Source organism: Grampus griseus (genome assembly GCF_964374135.1).
Source record: "Grampus griseus genome assembly, chromosome: 2".
Lineage (NCBI taxonomy): Eukaryota > Metazoa > Chordata > Mammalia > Artiodactyla > Delphinidae > Grampus > Grampus griseus.
This window is the reverse complement of record NC_139018.1, coordinates 133,366,575-133,391,162: the sequence shown is the minus strand read 5'-3', so window position 1 is coordinate 133,391,162 and position 24,588 is coordinate 133,366,575. Positions and strand designations below refer to the sequence as shown.

At 42.2% G+C, this 24,588-nt stretch overlaps 1 pseudogene across 1 annotated transcript; it reads left to right on the top strand.

Annotated features, from left to right (window-relative positions):
* The first annotated feature begins 1,021 nt into the window (after positions 1–1,021).
* LOC309819319 (COMM domain-containing protein 1-like) lies at positions 1,022–1,525 on the top strand (annotated as a pseudogene). Its single transcript has one exon. The product of its transcript is annotated as a COMM domain-containing protein 1-like (transcript).
* The last annotated feature ends 23,063 nt before the right edge of the window (positions 1,526–24,588 follow it).

Sequence of the window (24,588 nt, the reverse complement as noted above, 5' to 3'; positions counted from 1 at the left end):
TGGAGGCAAGTGCCTCATCTCTTGCCCCACTCTTCCATCACCCCATATTCCTGCCACGTTAAGGCAGTTCCAAGGTGGACTTGGCTCTCTCCCACGGGTATGTTTTTGCCCTCGATCATGCAGTAGCTCACACCTTAAATGCCCCTCCCAGCATTTCCCTAGCAACCCTGCTTTTTCACTCACCAGCTGGGCGAAATTAAACAAGCTAGTTAACTTTCTAAGACTCTCTTTTCTAAGGGGTTATTAATACCTTCCTCCTAGAACTGTGTGGAGGATCAGGAGAGATGGCATATAGAGATGGCACTTATCACAGAGAAACAGCTCGACAAATATTTATTATTATTTAACACTTATCAGACTCTACTGAAATTATCTTATTCCCACATCTTTTCCTTGCTAGATTGTAGGCTCTTTGAGGACAGGAAATGTATCTATTTATCTTCTTTGCATCTCTAATGTCTATCGTAATACCTGGTACATAGCAGATGGATGGACTTGCAAACGTGCAAGAATCCTATGAGGGTCTGGTTTCTTTTTGTTTCAAAATACAGCTTCCTGGGCCCCAGCCCTATTGGAGAAGGGGGCCTGATTTGTTCACAGCAATGACAGCAAGGAGTGACCCTCTGGGATCTTTATCAGTAGCTAACCTTCATCTCTAATATGGATCTTTGCTAAATCATATGTAAAGTGCTACTTCAAAACAAGTCTTGTCCTACCCTATATGAGTTTCCTAGGGCTGCAGTGACAATTTACCACAAACTATGTGGCTTAAAGCAACAGAAATGTGTTCTCTCATAGCTCTAGAGGATAGAAGTCCAAAAGTAAGGTGTTGGCAAAGCCATGCTTTTTCTGAAGCCTCAAAAGGAAAATCTGTCCCACACCTTTCTCTCTGCTTCTGGTGTTGCCAGCACTCCTTGGCATTGCTTAGCTTGGAGACACAATATTCCAATCTCTGCCTCTGTAGTTACATACTCCTCTTCTGTGTAGTCAAAACTTCCTCTGGGCGGGGCCTCCACCAACTATGGCGGGCGAGCTTGAGGGTGCTAAGCCGCTGAGCGGGTTGCTGAGCGGCCTGGCTCAGGACGCTTTCCATGGGCACCCGGGCATCACGGAGGAGCTGCTGCGGAGTCAGCTCTATCCGGAGGTGCCACCTGAGGAGTTCCGCCCCTTTATGGCGAAGATGAAGGGGATTCTTAAGTCTATTGCATCTGCAGACATGGATTTCAACCAGCTGGAGGCATTCTTGACTGCTCAAACCAAAAAGTAAGGCGGGATCACATCTGACCAAGCTGCTGTCATTTCCAAATTCTGGAAGAGCCATAAGACAAAAATCCGAGAGAGCCTTATGAACCAGAGCCGCTGGGACAGTGGGCTTCGGGGCTTGAGCTGGAGAGTTGATGGCAAATCGCAGTCAAGACACTCAGCTCAAATGCACACTCCTGTTGCCATAATGGAGCTGGAAATAGGGAAAAGTGGACAGAATCCGCGAGCCACAACTACTGAGCCCGTGTGCCGCAACTACTGAAGCCCGTGCACCTAGAACCTGTTCTCCGCAACAAGAGAAGCCACCACAATGAGAAGCCCGCATACCGCAACGAAGAGTAGCCCTCACTCGCCACAGCTAGAGAAAGCCCACGCGCAGCAATGAAGATCCAACACAGCCAAAAATAAATAAATTAAAAAAAAAAAAAACTTCCTCTGTCTCCCTCTTATGAAGATACATGCGATGATAATTAGGGCTCACGCCGACAATCCCAAATCATCTCCCCATCTCAAGATCCTTCACTTAGTCACATCTGAAAAGGCTTTTTTTTTTTTTAAACCAAATGAAGTAAATTCACAGGTTCCAGAGACTAGGATGTCTTTTTGGGGGGAAGCCATCATTCAGCCTCCCACACACCCAAACACCGTCAGATTAAATTGAGGCAGATGTATAAGCTTCCCATGTGATTCTAATGTAGCTATGAAAACCATTGAGATGGGCACTTATCGGTTTGCTGAATAAATGAACAAATGGCTTCCTCTACTGTAGAAAATCTCCCTCTTCTTCCATCCACCTCCTTCACTGACTTTAGATATAGACTCCCAGGCAGAGAGACCCTCCTATAATATCCCACTCCTAAAAAGGTCTAAACACACACACACACAGTTTTTGGAGTTCCTGACTCCAGAAGTACAATGGGCCACAGATACCTACCATCAGTGAAGAGTATGCCCCACCCCCCATTTAGTTCCCGTTTATTCATGATGCAAGTTTCCTCAGGAGGGTTAGATGTCTGCCCAGACTGCCCAGTTTCTCCTTTGTCCCCAGAAACACTTACATAGTACTGGACTGATTCACCCAGGAAAAACTCATGATCCACCATTTGTTTATAGTTTGGTTTGATTAAGAGATTAAGGCTATTGAAACATTGGCCCCAAGGCCACTACGGGACTCCTGAGTCCAAGTATATTGTAACACTGGGCAACCTGAGGGGAGCTAGGTGCCTTCTCTGGGCTTCTCCCAGCAGGGCTTCTGCTGTGGGGTGACAGGCTGTGGTATGCTGATACATGTTTAACAAGCAGTTCTCCAGGGCAAAAAAACCTTGGATCTGTAGTGTTCACCTATTTCTGGGGAATAAATAATCCCATTGTGACCAATTTCAAGCTGCCAAAATGATGTCACTGAAAGTGCAGTTGGGAAGAGATGTGCACCATCATTCCCACCAGCTGACCCCAGCATGTCACTGCAGCTCCCAGCCACTGACTTATGGGAAACTCAGTCTCCTCTCAGAGAAAATGTGCAGGCCCAGGAGCTGGACAATGTAGCTTTCAGAGGATCACTACAGAGAGCCAATTTCCTAGTTTCAGAGATCAAATACTACTGCTAGGAACAAGTGTCTATTCACGCATCTTTACAATCCCTTCCAACAATAAAGTTCTAGGCACAAAACAAACACTGACATCTTCCTCCTTTGAACTGTCATCAAGCTTTATTTCTACATCTCTTTTTTTTTAAGTTAAGATTTATCTAACATTGGCTCTGTGCCAAGCCCTGTTCCAAGGCAATGAGAAGCCTGTGCACTGCAAGAAAGAGTAGCCCCCGCTCGCCACAACTAGAGAAAGCCCATGTGCTACAATGAAGGCCCGATGCAGCCAAAAATAAATAAATAAAATAATTTTTTTTTAATTCTTTTTTTTTTTTTGGCTGCGTCGGGTCTTCGTTGCAACATGTGGGATCTTCGTTGCGCCTTGCGGGCTCTTTGTTGCAGCATGCAGGCTTCTCTCTAGTTGTGGCACGTGGACTCCAGAGTGCGTGGGCTCTGTAATTGTGGCATGCAGGCTCTCTAGTTGTGGCTCATGGGCTCAGTAGTTGCAGCATGCAGGCTTAGTTGCCCCACAGCATGTGGGCTCGTAGTTCCCCGATCAGGGATCAAACCCACATCCCCTGGATTGGAAGGTGGATTCTTAACTACTGGACCGCAAGGGAAATCCCCTTCATGTATTTTAGATATAGATTCATGTAAAAATTAAAAAAGCATTATTTATACATAATTAATTGTAAACAGAACCTAATAGATATATAAATATACTGATAAAATTCTTCACAGTGATAAGTGTTGGGAATAACAGCACTTTGCCATCTCTATTGAAAGAGCTCAAATACCTTTGCAATTAACAATCAATGACACATCAATACTCCTCAGAGGCTAGGCATTACATTTATGGTCTGTTTTATGGTTATTTTATAGCTGTTATTAGTAATGCAAATAAGAACAATTTGATGCACCATACAGTATGTCATGAAGGGACCAAAATTAGACATGGTCATTGTTCAAAGGTTAAAAATAGAAACTAAATTTCTAACTAATAAGTATTTCATTATTAATAACATAACAATACTTCAAATTTATAGAGCATTTTATGTTTAAAAGTCAGTCACATGTAGTCAATAGAGCACATGGAATCTGCAGTCAGACCTGAATTCCAATTGTGTTTTCAGTTCTAACACTGGTTCTGAGTACAATTTTTACCTGTTTAATTTTATTTGGAATAAGATATAGATTCATAGTGATGAAATAAAATTCATATCTTACGGCAAGACAAGAAAATTTAAACATAAGTTTTTTTCTCTGCCCGTTTGGTCCTCCTCCCTCTGGTTAGTGTATGTTGTCCATCTGCATTACCCAGACCTCCTTAGGAAATAACATTCTTTCTTAATCTCATAAAGGGTCACAACTCCTTAGGAGACAACCATCCTTCTTAATCTGGTAAAGGGCCATGATGACCCATGACTCACTTTGTACATGTAAATCTGGATTTTGCAAACTGTCTATAATAATACGTCATTTGACAAATAACCCTTTCGTCTCAAAAACTTATATAACTGTGCTTTGACCTCGAACAGGTGGAACAGTCCGCAGAGCTTTCTGAAAGTGTCTCCCAGGTTATAACCCTCATGTTGGCTCAAATAGAATTTTCCATTTCTTTCTTACATCAACTACAGATTAATTTTTCATCAACAATGTGGCAGACACTCAAAATTTACAAAGACTTACAGAGGGGGAAAAAAAGCTCTTCCCAACTCAGTCCTTCTAGCAACCTGCCTCCTTTCCTCGGAGGTAAGGCAGCATTAACTCTTGATAGCCTTCCAGGGATACTTTATGCGTATGAAGTACAAGCAAATACAATAGCACATGTAAGTTGACACCATTTTATACAAATGTTAACATTTTACACACATAGGATGTTTGCTACAGTTTCCTCTCCTGTAAAAGGGCGTGGATAGGATTACATCACAGAATTAGGTAAATTCCTAACCATAGTGCCTGGCACGGAGTTTGCACTCAAATTCACAGCTTCCCTTTCCTTACTCTTAATAAGGCTACGAGGTAAGGGGTGTTTAGGGTGCCTCAGAATCACGCAGTGCTTGTTAATCACAGATCGTCTCCCGGCCCCTCAGGGTTTCCAATTTAGCAGGTCTGGCGTTGGGCCCGCTATTTGCATTTCCAACCAGCCCCCAGTTTCCGCAGGTGGTGCTGATCACAGTCATCTGACCACATCAAGGCTTAGTGGGAACTTAGATGCCCCAGATTCCAACGCAGGTTCTGCCTCTTGACCAAATTACTCACTGGGCTTCGGTTTTGTTTTCTTTTTAATAAAACAACGCTTGTCTCAAAGGCTGTTGAGCATTTTAAATAAGACACAACATATACAGAGGCCTTTCTCATGGCAAACGCTCAAGAAGTGAAACGTAAAAGGAACGTGGATAAGCTGGTAAGGCGGGGATCGCCCGGAACACAGGAATCGTGGCCCTTGGCTGCACTCAGACCCCGTACATCGTTCCCCACCCCCTGCCCGGAAACGGACGGGGTCATGCACGCGCTCGGGGCCAAGGACCCAGCTGGGATTCGGTCTGCGGGTGGAGGGCAGAAGCCACATCTGAAAAGTGAGGTCGGGGGCTCCTGTTTGAAAGTCCTGAAACACCGAGTGCGGCGTGGATGCAGTTGTATGGGGCTTACTGTTTAAACTGCGTGTAAAGATGCCGATAACCCTCATTTAACCCCTGTGGAAACGTCAGCGCCCAGGGCTGGGTGCACACACGCTCCGCCCCTGGGCGCGCTCCGCCCCTGGGCGCGCCCCGCCCCTGGAGCACGCCGCTGCGCTCGGCCCAGGGACTCGCAGCGGCGCGCGGACGTGCGGCCGGCGGGTAAAGAAATGGCGAGGGCCGGGCGGGGCGGAGTGCGGCCGGCCGCCAGGGGGCAGCCGCGCGTCTGCGGGCCGCGGCCGGCTGGAACCGGTCTGGCCGGAAGTTGGGGCGGTGCCTCGGCTTCCGCTGCTACGCGCCACGTGGCCGGCCGGGAGGGCCGGGAGCAAACAACAAGATGGCGGTGGCGGGGGGGGAGAGGGTGGGGGCGGGCTCTTCGGGGGCCCCTGAGGACACGGGTCCCTTAAGGATGGCGTTGGGTGGGCGGCATGGGCTGAGTGCTGCGAGGTCCCTTTTGTCTAAAGTCCGAGGTCACCCGGCCGGGCCTGCACAGGGCCGCGGGTAGCTGCACGAGGCCGTCGGGCCCTCCTTCGGAGCCCGTGGACCCGGACCCTGACCCCCGCCCAGGGTCACCGCGGCGCGTTAGCGTGAAGCCGCCGGCCTGCATCTCATTCACGGCCCGTTTTCTTTTGTCCCCGCGTTTGCCGCTCTCTGCCAACCAGGGACAGAAACGCCTTCCTCAGGGCGTTTTCGTTCTTTAGGAGAGATTAGGTGCTGCATATCGAGCCGGGGAGTCCTAGTTGATTCGAAACGCACTCTTTCCAGCAGTTCGGACTGCCTCCCTTCTGATGAAGGCAAAAAAAACTACCCTTAGTGATCTGGGCCTTAGGTAGCTTCCTGACCCTGTCCAAGCGTGGTCGGAGTTTGACTTGTACACAGGAGCTGCTCTGGGAGCTCCGGAGTGTGGCAGTCTGAAGTTCTGTTACTTCATGTCTGCCACCTTGGATGTGTTTTCAGAAAGGCTAATGTAGATGTGGGTTGTTGCATATTATAAAATGCAGGAAATAAAGCAAAATTAACTAGTTAAATGCCCGCAGTCTCCCGTTGGTGTCCAAGGATCTGGAACTGAAAGACCGAGCTCTTCCATCTCTGCCTGGCCAGTCGCCAGGCTGGGTTTTCATTTCTCATCCCGTTTCATTTTACATGAGTTGGACGCTGGAGAGCCAGTGTGGGTAAAAATAGTTAACACAGTCATTCGGCTTTTGGTGGTATATTTAGAATAAAGGAGACGTTTGTCCTTGGTTTTTTTTTTTTTTTTTAAATAAATTGCTCATTTTAGAGTTAGGATTCTTTGTCTCTCATTCTTGCTAATTTGTGAGGCTGTTGGCAGACCTGAAACGATGTGACTGTTTTGTTTTTAAATAATGAAATTTGCCTCCGAAAGGTTTGGAAGGTTTAATAAAAATTTCTGAATGTAACGAGGGCCCTGCTACAGTGACAAATCTCAGAAGGACATTACTTTCTCTGTGAAGGAGCCCTTATCGTTTCCTCAGTCTGGTAGAGATTTTAACACTTGTGCTGTGATCAAAACGGCGTTGCTGTCTAGAAAAAGTATAATGGGATCAGGAAGGGGGAAAAGAAAAAACATGCTCACAGTTTTAGTTTTAAGGTTTAAATGCGGATTTTTTTTTTTTTTTTTTAAACCCAGAGATTTGAGAGAATTTCCCTTCGGCCCCTCCATTTTGTAACCGTGCCTTCAGAGGTTTCCCTTCAGACTTGTCCATCATTTGGCAGAAAAAGGGCTGGACAGAGTTTCCAAAGAATACTTTTACCTGGAGGGGTTAGAACCTTCCCTTCCTGAGCCTGGGAAAAGAATGCAGCTTCCTTCACAGCATTTCTTCTGAAGGAGCCTGCCTCGTTGTGTTTATGTTTGGCAGTGATTACCCGCTTCTCTGTCTCGTTTTGTACATACAATTCAGATAGAAACTTGGGCAACTTTTTCTGCAAATGCCCCTGATATACAGGAGCCACAAGAATTAGCATCCTCAGGCCTTCAGTTATTTGCTTCCACAATTTCACTAGCACTGCCATCCTGTTAAAAGGAGAAAATGTATTTTAAATTTTTTAATATATTATTATAGCAAATTTGATTTTTTTTTCAAAAAAAGGAAAAGTAAGTAAAAAGAAAATTAAAAGAACTGTAGTCTGACAATTCAGAGATACTTGTCCTTGTAGGCATAGACTGAAGTTTTGGGGAGCTTATGTTTGTACAATTTGGTACCTTCTTCACTTTTTAAAGTATATTGTTTTAGTTCATATTACTTAAAACATTATGCTCAACACAAAACATAAATAATACAGAAGAATACAAAGAAAAAAATCACTCTGCCATTAGCAAGGAATAACCACTATTAAACAAATTGTAGTTGTCTTAAAAGAACACTAAACCTAGTTTGTAACCTACATTTTGCATTTAGCCACTTGTACGTTCTCTAAGGTCAAATAAGAATCTCCATGATTTTTAGAGCCTGCATGATAGTCTATCAGATGAATATACCATAATTACCCACTAGCTGTTCTCTTACTATTGGACACCAAATTTGTTCGCTATTTTTTGCTCTTATAAATATAACGTTGGTATGAGTACTTCTATACAAAAAGCTTTTTACAAATTTCTGTAGAATACAGCTTACAATGAATCTGAACTTTTTCAGGTTGGTTGATACATATTTGACTCCCCAAATTATTGAATTCATTGTGTTCTATCTGGAGTCTTCAAATGACTGTGCATCAGCATTCCAACCGAGGTCAGATCCCATCTGTCTTACTTTTTTTACCCTCACTCTTCTAAATTTATTTTTAAATTATAAATCATATATTCTTTGTTATTTTTGTCTCTTCTTTTTTTTAACTGAAGTATAATTGATTTACAATGTTGTGCTTTGTATATTATTTTTGATATGAGTGTGTGTCTAATAACTACCAGACATGGATATTTAACTTCAAGTTAAATATTTGAGGAGTCCCTCCATTGTCAACCTATTAACGATACAGAAACCTCTTTTCCTTTTAACAAGTTACTATCTATGTATAAATGTGGTACAAAAGAAACTAATTCCTGGCATTTTCTTTCCAATGTGCAGCAAATATAAAAACTAGTTCTCCAAAATTATCTAATATAAATGAACTTTGGGGGTGGGTTTTTTTTTTTAGGGTAAAATCATCTAAACATCATCTATCATCATTTTATTTGTTATTTTCAATTGTTTTATTGTGAGTATACTGCTAAAACTTTATCCACAGGACAGGAAAGACAGCTCTGTTCAAAGCAAGGTGACCAGATAATTCTGTTTCTCCTCTATATTAGTTTAATGATACTTGGATACTCCTTACCAGGAAACCATTCCATAGCCTATTCTTCCAAAATCAAACTCTATTTCCCACAATCTTTCCTCTGCTCTCTAAAAATGATTTAGAAAACACGGAGAAGTAAAGATGAATAAAACAAACACCTGAATAATCGGAAAATATCAATCAGCACCCTTTACATGATCATCTTAAAACCACCTCAGAGAATGTGACCCTCTTTCGGGGGGGTAATGTCAGTTCTGATCACCACATATACTTTAATCAACCCTAGTTTCTCTTTAGATGAAGTCCTTCTAATTACTATACTTGGAATAAGATACATTCCATTAAAATGGAGAACATCGTTTAAGAATATTCAAAAGGTTTGGGGGCTTTAAGAGCTACTGTATATGGCAATCATTATTATTCTGTAATAGGCTTCCTGTTAGTGACAATACCCCAGTGCAGAGGCTTATGTCTGGAAATATAGCATTTGAGGCCAGTTACTAAATAGTCTAATTCTACAGATAGACAGCAATAAACATACAAAAATTTTTTTAGCTACATCAGCCCTGTGTGTCTGAGATTGAAGTCTATTATCAGAGGTTCACTCACTGTCATCCTTTCAAAACAGCTCTAGACTTGTTTGTTTGTTTGTTTTATCATTTAGATTTCATAGCTGACACCCAAGGCAGTAAATGGATGAGTATTTTTCATTTTAGTTATTTTAAGGGGCATTGAATTTGAACAGTTTTTGGAGACTATAACTCTTAGAAACCTGTCTCCTAGGAGCTGAAGTTTAAAAATCTGCTGATATTGGACTTCCCTGGTGGCACAGTGGTTAAGAATCCGCCTGCCAATGCAGGGGACACGGGTTCGAGCCCTGGTCTGGGAAGATCCCACATGCTGCAGAGAAACTAAGCCCGTGTGCCACAACTACTGAGCCTGTGCTCTGGAGCCCGCAAGCCACAACTACTGAGCCCGTGCACCGCAACTACTGAAGCCTGTGTGCCTAGAGCCCGTGCTCTGCAACAAAAGAAGCGACCGCAATGAGAAGCCGCAACTAGAGAAAGCCCATGCGCAGCAACAAAGACCCAACACAGCCAAAAATAAAATATAAGTAAATAAATAAATTTATTTTAGAAAAATCTGATATAAATGAAGAAGTTGGGGGAGAAGAAAAATTTTATTTTATTTCCAGAGCCTTTGAAAACATCAAGATTCCACTCTCAGCAGGGGAAGGAAAAGTTCTTGTAAATTTGCCCCTTAACTCAGCACTACCAAAAATCAAAGAGGGAATCTAGGTTGTCTCCTGTCCTAGACTTTAGGCCCAGAGTCTTGGCTGCTATGTTGGCAAGTTGTGGGCATGTTCCAACAGGGTCAGGGCTCACCAGGCCTCTGCATCACTACCTTCTAGTCTCCCTAATCTCCCTCTCTTCCCCATATTAAATACCCCTAAAGCCCTGCTCTTCATTCTTTCAAGGACCCTTGAAGCAGCAATTATGAACTGGGGCTTGAAAGTCAGAGGAAGTCAGAGTTGGGTTCTAGATCCGTCATTTACAAACTGTGTTACCTTGGGCAGGTTAACATCTCTGTGCAGGATACCTCAGTATCCTTCCCCCAAATTTGGGATATTTCTTTCTTTGTTGGGAGGATGAAATGATGGACAGTATGTAGTGCTTAGGACAATGCCTGACACAAATAAGCTCTCAATTGATGGGAGGGATTGTTAACCCTTCTGCTTCCTTAATCCACTTTCTACCTGTGCTCAATTCCTTGTTCTCTTTTGGCCAGTTGCCTCCTGATGGGTCTCCAGCCCTCCAGCCTAGGTCGCTGAGCTGCTTGCTGTTCCTTGTACCATATTCCCTTTAAACATGCTCTTTGCTCTCTTATCTGCCTAGTAAATGCCTCCTCATTCATCAAAACTCAACTCAAACCTTACTATCCTGATGATGAAAGTATAAATTGATATAACTTCTTCAAAGGGGAATTTTTACAAAAACTATCAGAATTTAAATGCACCAACCTATGATCTTATAGGGTTATTAAGAAGGAGTGAGCAGTTCTATATGTACTGATTTCCAAAATATATTGTTAAATGAAAAAAATCAAGGTATAAAGAGCTGAGTAGAAGATGCCTCCATTTGGCTGAAAAGAAGAGGGAGGATGATGCATTTATATTATATTTATATTAATGGAATGGTGGTGGTGACCTGATGCGCAGTCAAGGGTCTAGGTGAGGAAAGATTTCCTTTTCACTGTATACTTTTTTGCTCTGTTGGGAAAATGTCTAACTATTTGCATAAATTTCTTTAAATTAAAAAAAAATACCTTAATTCCAGCATCTCTTCATTTTGGGAAGGCTTGGCTGGCCGTCTCCCTCCCTTCCCAGGGAGTTTCTACCTCCTTCTTACTCCCTGTGTTTTGAATGTAACTTATATCCTATTTTATTGGATGTAACTGTCCACATGACTGGTTTCCCTGCAAAAGCCAGAGCATCTAGCAGGTAGGTTTTGGGGGTTTTTTAAATAAACTTATTTATTTATTTATTTTTGGCGGTGTTGGGTGTTCGTTGCTGCACGTGGGCTTTCTCTAGTTGCGGCGAGCGGGGGCTACTCTTCCTTGTGGTGTGCGGGCTTCTCATTGCATTGGCTTCTCTTGTTGCGGAGCATGGGCTCTAGGCATGCAGGCTTCAGTAGTTGTGGCTCGTGGGCTCAGTAGTTGTGGTGCACGGGCTTAGTTGCTCCGCGGCTTGTGGGATCTTCCTAGACCAAGGCTCAAACCCGTGTCCCCCACATTGGCAGGCAGATTCTTAACCACTGTACCACCAGGGCAGTCCTAGAAGTTAGGATTGATACTGTATTCATTTTTATGTTGTAAGAATCCATCACAGGGCTTCCCTTGGGGGCGCAGTGGTTGAGAGTCCGCCTGCCGATGCAGGGGACACAGGTTCGTGCCCCGGTCCTGGAAGATCCCACATGCCGTGGAGTGGCTGGGCCCGTGAGCCATGGCTGCTGAGCCTGCGCGTCCGGAGCCTGTGCTCCGCAACGGGAGAGGCCACAACAGTGAGAGGCCCGCGTACCACAAAAAAAAAAAAAGAATCCAGCACAAGATGATACACACACACACACACACACACACACACACACACACACACACACACTGGGTTTTTTTTTTTTTTGGAAAGAATGAATTGAAAAGGTCTCCTATCACTGTCTCTCCCACCACTGCCCTGATCCTATTCTGGTTGTCCACAGGAGAATCTGAGCTCTGTCTAGCATCACCTTTATAATCTGGCCCAGCTTTTATTATCCGACATTCCCAGCAAACCCTCTTGTAGCTCGTGCTACACCTAACTTTTCACTGTTTTTGTAGTTGTTGGTTTGTTTTGTTCTGGTTAATTTTTTTACAGTGGACAGTGTCTTCACACTCCTTGCCTTTGCACATGTAATTCCCTCCACTAATGTCCTTTCCTACTTCTTAGTCTCCTTCATTTAAAATCACTTCCTCTTTGAAGCCTTCCTGTTTTTCTCCTGCCTTAGTCAGATAAACTTAACGTTCCCATGAGTCTCTGATCAAACTCGTCATCACTGGTAGTTATTGCAGTTATTTAACCTGTTAGTCCACGTGACAAAAATAAGGATTTTTCAAAGACAGGGATTTTTACCTTGTTTATCTTACTCTTCCCAGAATTTATGCCTGCCATAAGGCAGGCACTCAATCAGTATTATTAGTTGGATGAATGAACAAGGCAATAGTAAATTTTTCTAAATATCAGCCCTTCATGATATTTCGAAGGGCTGCACGTGGTGGCCATCTACAACTTATTTGGGGCAATATACTTGTATGCTGTGTGTGTTACATTCACATCTCAGCCTGGCACCTTGAACCAGAAGCTTTTGGTGGTGTTCACCACTCTCATGCAGGTGGAGAAATCTAACTGCATATACCCTTTTTAAGCCCGTTAAAGCAGGATTGTTAGATTTAACAAAGAAAAATACAAGTTGCCCAATTAAATTTGAATTCCGATAAACAACAAAGATTTTAATGTGATCATGTCCCAAATCCCACTTATACTTATAAAAGTATTCATTGTTTATCAGAAATTCAAATTTGACTGAATGCCCTCCTGTATTTTGTCTGGCAGCCCTACCTCAAAGACCGAATTCCCAAACCCTGTCTTCCTGCATTCAGACCCAGTAATTCTTCTTAAAAAATGTTATGAACTATGCAATTTTATCTTTATTAAATATAAGCAACCAAAATCTACCAACTCTGCTTACTAAAATTTTCTGCATATTTAAACACTTTGCCTTCTTCCAAAACTCTTTTATTATATTTTAACCATCAGATTTATATTCTAATTTATTTGAATTTAGCCTCTTAGCACTTAACAGTAGAATTGTATCTGAGAGGGAAAATCCAGATGACTCTCTACATCTGAAGTCTCTCTCTTTTTTTTTTTTATTAAATCTCTATTCTGCAGTAAATTTTAAGTGACAGGAGATTATCTCTGGGCTCCGTAGGGCGATAGGGCCACTCTCGACCATTAGAAACCCCGCAGCGCTGTTTGGGCTGTAAAATGCCACTTCCCTGCAGAGGAAAGGTGGTAGCCACACTACCCAGCGCAGTCACCTGCACTGGCCAGCCCTGCAGCCACTAAGTATTATTACAGACTAGGTTTTCCACGACGAGACTATTTTAAAAATTAGAAACATCATCTTATCTGAAATGGGGCATTTTCCTATTTCAGTTTCTTGGCATTGGTAAACGATCCTGTAAGCAAAAAGAAATGCACGCACCAAATGCAGCTGCACCTATTTTTGTTTCAAAGGCACAGTTCCCTTTACATCAAATCACATTCCCCTGCAGCTTCAGCATGGATGACGACTCTACAGGACACAACTTCTGGTTACATGTAATTAATTAGTTTTCCCCGGGGTTCTGGAAACTAAGATAATGTCACAAGCGTATCCTTTCTTAACATCCAAACTTAAAAATTACAGGCTAAACAACGTCCTAGGTGTCTAAATCCATGCAAAACATTTGCTTAGTACTCCCATGTCTCAGCTCTGCGTTCTGAAAAACAAGAAAGGTTCATCAAAAATTACTAAGAAGTGGCGATTGTAATGTGAAGGATAAAAAGGGACGTGTTAAAAGGGGACTGGAGTGAAAATGTGGCTTAACATGGCCGAGAAGCATGGGGAAAATGGCTCAGTTGGGAGTGGAAAATCAATTTGCCAGGGCCATGATAAGACTGGACCATCACCTCCACAGTTTTGGGAATCCATTCTGACTCCCCCACTACTGTCTGCAGCCAGAGCCTGAGGACAGGAAGAGTAGATGCGTACGCCTGATGCCAGTTCACAACCGAAAAGACAACTGCCACCGAGCAAACCATCCGAGGAGGAACCGAGAGAAGGACGGTCTTTCATCCTTTCAAATGGAATGAAGAGACTTAAAATGTGAAGAGCTTTACTTCAGGGAAGACCAGTATCTCCATTTCATCCAGTTGTTTCCAGGATGGCTTCTAGTAAATATTGCTTGGTAAGGGGACTCATTTCAGAGCCACGGAGAATATATATTAGACGTTTACGTTACAAAAACCAGGAGAATTATGCTATTTATCTATCTGTTCGTTCCGAAAAGTAAGACAGCACTAAACTACCGCTTAACTTGTAAATCAGAAGAGCTTCCAACATGGAGAAAAATTCTTTGACGACTAAGAAGCAGGAAAGAAATACCACAGATTATTTTTTCTACTGTAAAAACCGATCTACAAAAGGATAAATTTTCTGATGCATGCTAAACCCACCCTGTTGCTTCTTACACACGTTTATTCTGGTTTTTAGTATAATTTGTCAAACCGTTTGTCAAAAAATGAGTTTGCTTCAGATCCCAATCATTTTTAAACCTGTTGCATAGTCAATGTGACATTATTCATGAAGTTGTTTCTTGCGTCCCGTTCTTGTGTGTTCAGTAGCTTTCTGCCCCAAGAGTCGGTATTTCAGATGTTTAATTTTCTTTTCTCAACTCGGTTAAGAAAAAGCCTGTCCATTCCGACATTACTTGCCTAAGTATAGACTAATGCTGCCCTGGAAACTGCGAACTAAATTTTATTTCCTATAGTAAGATAAAACGGACACACCGCTTCACAATTTCGTCTACAAGGGAGACTAGCGCCGACGCTCCAGGCAGGATATGTGCGGGCGCCTTTAAAAGGAAGCGCGGTAATTTTCCACCGCCCAGCCAGCCCTGCCCACGCGGTAGGTGGCTGGGCGCCGCGGAGTGCGGCTGCGCGGCGCGCGCCTCCCGTTGCCTGGAAACCATCTCTTCCACCCCCGGAGCCCGAAGCTCTTTTGTTTCCAAGATGGCCTCTGAGTCGTGTCGTAATGCGCTAGGTACAAGGCCAGTTAAACACTCTTGAGGTTAGCAGAAAGCAAGACGCGTATGGCTAGCTTTAAGGGTGTTCTGTGTCAATATTTATTTACTTCTATAAAGTTACAAAAATCCTTTTAGTTATGTTGTCTGGGTGGGAAAAAAAATCAGGGAGTGCCTCAGGGTGTATAAACCATGGTCTCTTAGCCTTTCCGTGGTAGGGCTTTTGGCTTCAAAGTTGGTCATACATTTGTTTATTTTGATAAGATCTGGTTTTTCCTGCTAAACTAGCTCAGGAAGAAGTCTTTTTAGATTTAAATTAGACTATGACGTTTAACCACGGAGACCGTATAATTGCATGGAGCTCAATTAGGGTAATAGCCCCTGACTCTGTCCCCGCCCCTTTAAAAATACCTGTTGATTTTTCTATTTTTCTTTTTCTTGAGAAGTTAGTTTATGCCCAAATTAATGGTACCATTATAATTATTATAAGATTGTAAATTCCTCTGGGGATAAGTAACTATGTTTTCTCCATCTTTGTATTCCAGAAGTGTTTCTGCCTATAACAAACCTTCAAATAATGTTAAAAAATTCTAATTAACTACTGAGGCTTTATACTCTGCAAAGCACTGTGCTATGAAGTAGGTACCCTCATTTTGTCTCCCGTTTACAGATAGAGAAACAAAGACACCAGCAGGTTAAGTACCTGAAGCATCACAGCTAGTAAAGGATGGAACGGAGGGTCAAACCTGGACAGTCTGAGAGCCTGTGCTTGCCTGCCATTGTGCTATACTGCTGTCTGTAAATACTGCAGAGAGTACATGATATCTTCTAATTGCAGCACTTCAGAGAGGAGTGTGAAAGTCTCTTTCTCTGAAATATGTTCTGCTTTGTCATGAATAGACTTCTCACATTTATATCAGTCAGGGCATTTAGATGCTTACCGTACCCTGAGCTGAAAGACCCAAACCCAGCCAACCTTGGTGGCAGGTGTTGAGGAAGTATAATTAAAAACAAAATCTCCTGCCAACCCCAAAAACCTCTCCACAGAAGCAGAAGAGAAAGAAAACCGTTTTACTATTGAATAAGCATTAAACCAAAATACTATGTGCATCACAGGCACAGTTAGAGATTGCAAAGACAGAAAGGAGTTTCACTTGTACATAGCTAGGCAGATAGATGCTATTACTACCTGTTCTCAAGATAAACAATAACTAGTAGGAGGACTTGACAGCACCGTTTATCACATAGTTCATCGTAAGTTCACCTCGGTAATTGGCAGCTGCTATCTGTGTCAACTAGTTTATCCAAAGGAAAGATTAACTTCTTACATTTTTACAACAGGAGGTAGGTTTGCAACTTGGAAACAGGGACCTACTGAGGTTAGACTCCTACTCTCCCAGGGAGAGTAATCTTTCCACAGAGAGGAAATAGGGATGTTATCTTCCTTGATGACTCCATTTCAAAGAGATGGCTCCCAGGTCATTGAGAGAGACGTTCCTGTGTTGTAAAGCTGGCAAGAGGCTTATTTAGCTTTTAAAAAGGTTTGCGTAATTCTCAAAGGGACAGAGAAAGAATTTACAATCACAATGTTTCTAATGTAAATGGTGAAAGAAACAGGGTTGGGGGAGGGAGAGTCTCTTTCCCTTTCCCTTTATTTGGTTATTTAGATTTGTATTTACCCTGACACAGGATACAGAAACAATTCAGGCTAGTTCTTCCAATCAAAGAGTCAGCTTGCATTCAAATTTTCACCTCACTGGCCCATCATTTTCACAGACATAATAGTCAGCCAATTATAGGAAGCCAGGAGAAGTGTATTACCAAAGGTTGAGGGTTGAGTTTTCTATTCTGATTCAAATTCATACTTCCTGGTTTCTTTGAAACGACAGCTAATTCCTAGCAGATGCTGAGTGAATATGCGTGCTGCACCAGCCAGGAGAAAGTGTCCAAGAACTGCCAAACAGACAACTTGGCTTTGATGTTTTTTGAGTTCAGTCTTCAGTCTTTAGTCCTCCTGCAGATGCCTGACAGGAAGGACCTCTTGCCTCCACTGCCCTCCTGAGTCTCACACTTGTATCTTAGCTTCTTTAACAAAAGGCACTGGCTGCTTGTGGCTCCCACACCTGAACGTGTGCTGATACCTCAGCCTGGACCACCACCTTTCTCCACCGTTTCTGCTTGCTTGGCTCAACTAGCAAGATAGCTCAGCTAGACCATCCTTCTGGAATTCTTCCCTGAACCTCTTCCCTACCCACTCACCTTCCTCTGATTTGGTTTCCCCGGGCTCCCAGACCACTTGGTAATTTCCCCTGTTACAGCACATACATCGATATGTGCGTGTACTCAAGTATGATAGTCCACAAACTTTGTGAGAGCAAAGATCTTTTTTTTTTTTTTTTTAATCGTTGTATTCCCAGCATCTCACAGCAGAATACCTAGATGAGTAGGTCTGAGATCTCAAACTGGTTACGTTTTTGTTTGGCTTTTTCTCAAATTTATTTTTAAAAATTTCAGGTCACATTTCAAAATCTGGATTTGCATACAAATCAGTGTCTTTGACTTCTCTTGAAGAATAAGATATGGCCCCTCTGGGCCTGTTTCCACATGGTAGCTGGTGCCTGGTGCAGAGATGGTCCCCTCTGGCTGAGACACGAGCTCTTCACTTTATTTCAGTCTTTGCCACTCCCTGTTGCGTCCTCACTGAGGCCCAGTGTGAGGTGTCATTTATATTGAGTGTGCACTGATATTTTTCTTGGAGTGAACTATCTCTCAGTACCAAAGAGAGAACAAGACTAAAGCATCTCTTTCAGGAATTATGGGAGAGAGCTCATTTCTTGGTGGGAATGAAGAGTTGCCTCTGTGTTTATTAGGCACATAAAAAGTGTCTATCTCCATTTTTCTTAAATCCACCTGCTTTGCTTAGTTACATTATCTTCTTGGCCCCTATAGGTATTTGAGTTTTTGACTCTTAGGATAGATACTCAAAAGCTGTTTGAGGAAAGAAGGAAGGAAAGAAAAACAAGCTACTTAGACTTCCCAAACTACCACCTTTAGCCAATCCTTCAATTTCACCCTGAACATCTTTTTAAAATATTTGTTGCATTTTGGTTGGGTGTGCACATGATACTCAGATCCCTATAGCAACTACCTTATCAAAAACCAGTGAGATAAGTTCATATATATGCCCTCTGCCCTCAATGACCCAACAGGCATAGAGTCAGGCACACAACGAAAAAAGGCTCATTTATGCAGGTAATTAATTTTCCAGAGCATTATCCACAGCACCTTATATATGACAGACAATGTTTGATGGGTAGAACTGAGAACTATTTTGTAAAACTTAGAAAGAGGAGGAAATGGTTAGTCCTGTTATTATCAATGCTTACCCATCAAAATGAGCATCTAAATATATATTGTCTTTGTAAAGATACATGCACTGCAATGTTCATAGCAGCACTATTTATGATAGCCAGGACATGGAAGCAACATAAGGGTCCCTCAACAGATGAATGGATAAAGAAGATGTGGTATATTTATACAGTGTAACATTACTCGGCTATAAAATAGAGTGAATTTTTGCCTTTTGCGAGAACATGGACAGACTTGGAAGGCATTATGCTAGGTGAAGTAAGTCAGACAGAGAAAGACAATACTGTGTGATATCACTTATATGTGGAATCTAAAAAGTAAAGCTAGTGAATATTGGGTTGGCCAAAAAGTGCATTCAGTCTTTAAGTAAAAATAAGACACAGTTTTCATTTTCACCAAGAACTTTATTGAACAACGTATTCACCCTTTTGTTCCACTACCTTCTGCCATTTTTCAGGCAACTTCATAGTTCCACAAAACTTTTTATCTTTTTGAGCAAAGAACTGTTCCAGGTGCCTTTTACAGTCTTCCAGGGAATTGAAATTTTTTCCATTAAGAGAATTTTGTAAAGACCTAAATAAATGGAAATCTGAAGGTGCAATGTCTGGTCGATACGGCGGATGAATCAGAACTTCCCAGCCAAGCTGTAACAGTTTTTGCCTGGTCATCAAAGAAACATGCGGTCTTGTGTTATCCTGATGGAAGATTATGTGTTTTCTGTTCTAATTCTGGACACTTTTCGTCAAGTGCTGCTTTCAGTTGGTCTAATTGGGAGCAATACTTGTTGGAATTAATCGTTCGGTTTTCCGGAAGGAGCTCATAATAGAGAACTATCTTCCAATGCCACCATACACACAACATCACCATCTTTGGATGAAAACTGGCCTTTGGTGTAGTTGGTGGTGGTTCATTTCACCTGCCCCACCATCTCTTCCATTCCACATTATTGTACAGTACCCACTTTTCATTGCCCGTCGCAATTTGTTTTAAAAACGGAACGTTCTCAATACGTTTAAGTAGAGAATCGCATTGTGGAAATACGGTCAAGAAGGTTTTTTCCGCTTAACTTACATGGAACCCAAACATCAAAGCGATTAACATAACCAGGCTGGTGCAAATGATTTTCAACGCTTGATTTGGATATTTCGAGTATGTTGGCTATCTCCCGTGTGGTATAATGTTGATTGTTCTCAATTAATGTCTCAATTTGATCGCTATCAACTTCAACTGGTCTACCCGACTGTGGAGCATCGTCCAGCGAGAAATCTCCAGCACAAAACTTCGTAAACCGCTTTTGACATGTTCGATCAGTCACAGCATCTTCTCCATACACTGCACAAATCTTTTTTTTGTTGCATTTCGGTTGCGTTTTTACCTTTCCTGAAATAATAAAGCATAATATGCCGAAAATGTTGCTTTTTTTCTTCCATCTTCAATATTAAAATGGCTACACAAAAATTCACCAATTTTAATGTCTTTTTTTAAATGCACACTGATATGATAGCTGTCACATACAATCTAACAAAATTGTTTCGAATGAAGTTAAAGACAGCTACGTGCTACTAGAGCCATCTTATGGAAAAACTGAACGAACATTTTTGCCAACCCAATATAACAAGAAACAGATACGGAAAACAAACTAGTGGTTACCAGTGAGGAGAGGGGAGAGGGGAAGGGCAAGATAGGGGTAGGGGATTAAGAAGTGCAAACTATTATGTATATTATTAAACATTATTAATAATAATACAGCGCAGGGAATATAGCCAATATTTTATAGTAACTATGAATGGAGTACAACCTTTAAAAATTGTGAATCACTATGTACACCTGAAACATATATAATTTTGTAAATTAAAAAAAATACTATCTTTTCTCTCTAAACACTAGTGAGATGAGAAGTACTGTTGCACGTACAAAGTAGAAGGATATTATTATTCTGTCTCGCATAAAACATACCAAGACAACAAATCCATATTTAAGAAGTTATAAATGTTGTTTTTAATTCCAGAGATTTAACAGTGCTTTTGTTTTCAAGGAAAGATTTTAAATTATTATTTCCTTCTAAATTCTCATAGCTTAGAGTTACCTTATTTGAACAATAATTCTATCTGGTTTAGTGGAGTAGAAAATCTTTCTGAACACCTGGAATGTTCGCTGTCCTGTAATATTATTGAGTGTGGAATGATGATGTGGAGTCAAGGCAAAGTGTTCCTTTCTGCTCCACACCTGCTGTGACATAATAATATATAACTCAAGTCATCTTTCCCCTTCTCCTTGCCCGGGATTTTAAAGTCATTAAATTATTGTTTTGCCTGGCCTTATTAGTCCTTTCCAAATGTGCAGAATTATTAGGGCCGTCGTTGGGGCTTGGATCGGTTAGGAAGGCTTCACAGTTAATTCTGACAAACCCTGCCCTTAAGAACCCCCAGTTTTCCTTTTAGGCTCACTTACAAACAAGTCAAGGGTATACAACGGGGTTCTCAAGGGAAGGGGTGCATCAGATAATTTTACATCTATTAAACTCATTACTAAAGAATTCTATGGAGAAGGAGAAAAAACAATCAGCTCTGCAAAATGCTTTTACTTTGGACTTGAGAAAAACAGAATGAACCCACCACCCACTAGCAAGGACATAAAGCAAAGTTAGAGTCCTAAGACCCGTGTTTTCATGAAAAGACTAAGTAGGGATGAGAAGGTGGCTGTACCAATGAGAAAATGGAAATAAGTCTCCTCAGAGCTTAGAAGCTGCCCCTAAATTAATTTTTTTAATTCAATTTTATTTATTTATTTTTGGCTGCTTTGGGTCTTCGTTGCTGCACGCGGGCTGTCTCTAGTTGCAGCAAGCCGGGGCTACTCTTTGTTGCAGTGCGCGGGCTTCTCATTGCAGTGTCTTCTCTTGCTGCGGAGCACGGACTCTAGGCGCATGGGCTTCAGTAGTTGTGGCACGAAGGCTTCAGTAGTTGTGGCTCGCAGGCTCTAGAGCATAGGCTCAGTAGTTTTGGCGCACGGGCTTAGTTGCTCCGTGGCATGTGGGATCTTCCCCGACCAGGGCTTGAACCCGTGTCCCCTGCTTTGGCAGGTGGATTCTTAACTACTGTGCCACAGGGGAAGTCCCTAAATTTAAATTCCAGTCTCTGTTGGAAGAACCAAACCACATAGCATATAGTAGGGTTGTGTTTGTTCTACTTGTTTGAAGTCATCATCCTCCAGATGGTTCAACAGTTATGCTTTTTTATGGTGTTGGTACAAGGACCACAAAACCTTTAGTAGCTAAGGAAGCTCGTTGGTAAATAGATTAATTGTATATGATATAAGACAGGCTCATTCAGAGAACTATACATTTACTTGTGCTTAGATGTGAGAAACTGAAGCCTTGATTATTGCCATTTCTCTAAGCCTGCTGCAATAATTGTGTCCCGTCTACAAAAATGAAATAATACTTAACCTTTGCAGATTTTCATTCACTTCAAAAAGGGTATTGCAAATACTTTGATACCTAACCTTATTGAAATTTATTCAGGGCTGTTACTTTATTTGATGAGGAAAACACTCTGCTGCATGCTTACCTCCCAGGTTCAAGTTAGAATCCAGGTCCTGGATCTACACAGGATTTTCTCCTATCCTTTCTATATTTTTTTCTACGTTTTCCTATTTTGAATATTTTCCTTTAAACACCCCAAAATGTAGTTAAGTAGAAGAAAGAGGCCAAAGCAGCAAGAGTTCAAAATCTGTTATCTATGACACACTTGCAGAAAGGTAGTCAAATGTGTGGTCTGTCTCTCAAGCTTTTGCACTGAGATGTCTCATGAAAGGCAAAAGATCCCGCAGTCCAGGGAAATGTACTGATCCAGTCTCCCAAGGAGAGTAAACCTCGCTGACACCAAGGAAGGGCTCCATACACGAAAATGTGAGGTGGGGCGTGATGATTAATTCCTGCTTTAGAACCAGGAGTGGATGAGTACAAGTCTTAAGTTTAGCCACAGGAAGTGATTGGTCAAAATTTCCGTTTATACAAATCACCGGTAACGTAAAATCTAGTACTGTAGCCAGCCAGGCCGCAGGCTTAGGCAGACTAGAGGTTTAAACTAAGTTTGCTTCTTTCTATAGGACCGTCACACAAGCTGTAAATCAAAGGACCCCTGGCTTTAGGCCTCTTTCTGTTTGGGAACAGTACATTTAAATCCTTTGTCCCCAAAACACCAAGTCAAAGCAGTAACCTTGGCTACTACTGCTGCAGATTTCCAGTTCTATATTCAGGTTTAGAAAACTGGTTGTGGTGAAAGGGAAAAAGACGATTTCACTTTGCCTCAGTTATTGACACCGAGAAGCACTCCTAAGACTGTTCAGAGGGGAAACAATGAGTCATTCATGCTGTCAGCCCAGGTGGTGCATGAATTCCAGACAGGCCGCTGAGTTAACCCCTGCAGGCCTCCTCTTGGCCCTGGGCTTCCCACAGCCTCCGGGGAAGCAGGGCGGCCACAGAGGGGCCCTGTGCTGGGCAGCAAGGCCCAGCCAGTAACCAAGGCACTACCTCTGCAGTGTCAGTCCCAGGGGGCCTCTGAGCTATTTGTCACCATGTGATTGGCTCCAGGAGAGGGGTGGAGAAGTGAAAACACTCTGCCCAGGATATATTTAGTTGAAGTGCAGCTGGGGAAGCGCTTGAACAAGGGAGCTTTTGTCCTCATGCTGAAGTGTTTTTCTTAACTCCCCAAGGGTGGAAAACTCAAGCCACCCACTCTATTTTCTCTTCTTTGGGGGATGTTCTTATTCTGAAAGTTTAGAATTATCTGGGGTTTGTTGTCTACAAGGAAACTGAGCAACTCTGATGCAGCGTTGACACAAAAATTTCAAGCAGACACCCTTTTTGGAAGACGCAGTTAAGAGATTAATTAAAATGCAGATAATTTCCGAACACATTATATGTGTTTACCTTCTTGCAATTAATTTTCTTTTGGTTCAAACTGGAAATTAGGTATTTTCAAATGTCTTTACTGGGACAAATTTATGGAGTTAAAAACATAATTAAGTTTTATAAGCTGACAGAACCCTGTTTCACTTGAGTTGATTCACACTTTCCAGTAATGAAAGATTTACTTCTGCGCTGATGAGCACAGCTTCTTTGCAACAGATCACTGATGAGCCATGTAATGGCTCCTGCTCATGTCCTCCTTGGAAGACCACTGAGAACTGCCACCCTGCTACGAGGTTTTGCAGCCACTATGTAAGTGTTGTATATCAAGGGCACACTGCCTACTATTAAGAAGTAGCACAGGAAATATTTTACATGAAAATCCCATTTGCAGTTACAAACCAAGGGCAAAAACTTCTGGTCAAGAAGCTCATGGTTTTGGTGATAGTAGAAAGCCAGGCTGTATTAGTCAGGATTCTCTAGAAAAATAGAACCAATAGGGTGTGTGTGTGTCTGTGTGTGTGCTGAGAGAGAGATTGCTTGATTGACTGACTGATTGATTTTAAGGAATTAGCTCATGTGATTATGGAGGTCAAGTCCAAAATCTGGAGGGTAAACTGACAGGCTGGAGACCCAGAAAGAGCCAGTGTTGCAATTCAAGTACAAAGGCAGTCAGCTGGCAGAATTCCCTCTTGTTTAGAGCAGGTCAGCCTTTGTTCTATTCAGTCCTTCAACTGACTGGATGAGGCCCACCCACATTATGGAGGGCAATCTGCTTTACTCAAAGTTCACTGATTTAAATGTTAATCTCATCCAAAAATATCTTCACAGAACCATCCAGAATAATGTCTGACCACATGCCAGGCACCGTGGCCCAGCCAAGTTGACACATGATATTAACCATTTCATAGGCTAACACACTCATTTTGAAAAATTCACTTGTTAAATTACAAAGTTGCTTATCAGGTTGAAGCTGTCATAAGGGTATAAAAAAATGGGTAAGATAGGATCTCTGTTTTCAGGAATCTCCCTCTCTCTCTCTCTCTCTGCCTTCCTCCCTCTCCTCTCTCAGGAGGCTTGCCCTGGAAACCCAGGCACAGTGTTGTGCAGAAGC